Below are 2,441 nucleotides of genomic sequence, written 5' to 3' on the forward strand. Positions count from 1 at the left end.
TCTTTCAAAGGTTGTTGAAACATTTTTAGATATATTGTTTTGTTTCCATACGGGGAAAAACACACATCGCCATGCCAAGTTTACACATACATTTTCTTAACTATGTAAGCCGATTTATCTTACCTTGCTCATCTGGTTATAACATTTTCTCGGTATGCGATATTAAGACATTGTGATAATATTTAGCCATGATTTAACACGTTTATAAATGGCATGTACACTATTAACATTTAAACACAGCGATATTCCACAACAAACAACGCAAAAAATAGGAGGAAAAAAATTATGGAGATGCGGGGTATCGATCCCCGTACCTCTCGCATGCTAAGCGAGCGCTCTACCATCTGAGCTACATCCCCGCTGGGAATATGGAGAACAGTTTGTCATCATATCACAACAAACTTGCACTGGGTTCACCATACGCTACTTAAATGCAATGTATGTCATGTTTTTTATGATATTATGTTATAAATCAACGTTATGAAGCATTTTTTGCAACTCGGCGCAACTGTCAGCTGATTTATCTACCGGTCGTTCACTGAGCGCGCCCGCCGCTAACGTCCGTACAGCGTCAAACTCAACAACAGTGTGTGGAGCTTCTGCTGGGCGCGGCAAGTTGGTGTCTGTCAAATTTGGACGGGTGTCATGTAGTGTCAATGGCTTTATTTAAATTAAGAAGTAATCTAGATATAAAGCCATTTTTTCTTAATTGTATCAAATGGTGTGTGTTTCGAAATTACGTTTCTATTATAATTGATGTACATGTGTACTTTGTTGTGTACGTTAGTTGTTTTGTCCTAATATTATATTGTCGTGATCAGTGATGATCAACGGATCACATATCAGACATACGTTTTCGGACGGCCATGTTTGTCGCGACTACTCGCGCCGAACAGACATTGTCAATATTTAGATGATGGCATGTTTTCAATATAAAGTCGTCATATGACTGAGTGAGATGTTTTAAAGTTCTTGTGATTAGAGAAAAAAAACACGAATGTTTCTAAGCGTCCGAAAACCCAGAATTCCTGGAAAGTTGATAGATTTTTCAGCACTAGTAGTAGTTGTAGTAGTAATAGTAGTAGTAGTAGTAGTAGTAGTGACCCTTGGTACGATGTACTGCAGAACGATATTTTTGTGACACATAGATAGATAGATCATCTTTATTTCCTCCAGTTGATGAAGATACATTGATATGAGATATAAATGTATAAATATATAACAGCTGATATATTGTATGTACAGACAGTTTCACATCGTTATCAAATGATGTTTCTTAGTAGGTTTTTCCACATTTTAACAGTTTTACAAACACGAAGCATTATATTTGCCCATAGATTGTATTCAATTGCCATAGTACTTTCTGTTGGCAAACCGCCAAGTAAAAAGGACAGAAAGGTATCGTCATCATCGTTCCAGATACTAGAAAAAGTTGTCACATCTAGTAAATCAATAATAGACTCAACAAGAATATTTCTTTGTTGTTCAGTCTTTTTACAATACATAAACACATGTTTGATAATATCAAAAGCAAATGTGCCGCATAAACATTCATCAGATTGTATACTGTAGGTGCTAAGGCATAATAAATATGCTAAATCATAGAAGTGTTCCGGTCTTTCAACTGTAAGTAACCAAAGTCTGTGTACCTTAGGTGATCGTATAAGAGAGTATCGTTTTAGGTTTTCTCTTGAATGAATCTCTGCATGAATTATGATATGGTCACATACGCTTATTTGTTCTTTAACTCGACTCGCCCATGCATGTTTGGAGGGGAAATGAGAATAAATGGTATATGTGTTTATGTCATTATTGAGTTCATACTTGTTTACAAGTGAAAGCATGTGGTATACGGGTGACATTTTACATTTATCATCTTTTTCTTTAATTGTATCGAGTTCATACTGAACAAGTCTGTGCTGAAATAGTCTTTTAAAGGCAAAGTTAATGTCACTATTACATAGTCTTCCCAGAAATAGGAGAGCTCGTTGATCAATGTACGCCTGGAGAGAAATTAAACCCAGACAATCTCTGGTGACGACGGAAGGAGTGCGTCTAGACAGTCCTTGAATCTTTTTACAAAAATAACGTTGAATAATTTCAAGCATTTCGTATTCCTTCGGTGACAGTTTACCCCATACACTACAAGCAAATAGTCCACATGGTAAAATTACCCTTTCCCATATACGAACAGCTGGGATAGGATTTAAGCCACCAAAGTATAGTCCATGATTATAATTTATATTGACTAACATTCTGAGTTTTTCACATATTAGATGGGTACGTTCTAAGGTTTTCTTTGATGTACTTAGAAGCAATCCAGCATAAGTTACATTTTCCTTTTTAGGAAGTACTTGTGAACCAATGTAGACACATTGACAGACAGATTTGCGAATATTCCCAAACAGTAGAAATGCACTTTTACTGGCATTATATTTCAA

At 35.9% G+C, this 2,441-nt stretch overlaps 1 non-coding gene across 1 annotated transcript; it reads right to left on the minus strand.

Annotated features, from left to right (window-relative positions):
• Nucleotides 1–286: 286 nt before the first annotated feature.
• Nucleotides 287–359, minus strand: Trnaa-agc (transfer RNA alanine (anticodon AGC)). Its single transcript has one exon. It is a non-coding gene; the product is annotated as a tRNA-Ala (tRNA).
• Between the last annotated feature and the right edge of the window lie 2,082 nt (nucleotides 360–2,441).

This window comes from Haliotis cracherodii, unplaced genomic scaffold, assembly GCF_022045235.1.
Source record: "Haliotis cracherodii isolate W230 unplaced genomic scaffold, xgHalCrac1.p SCAF_3, whole genome shotgun sequence".
Classification (NCBI taxonomy): domain Eukaryota; kingdom Metazoa; phylum Mollusca; class Gastropoda; order Lepetellida; family Haliotidae; genus Haliotis; species Haliotis cracherodii.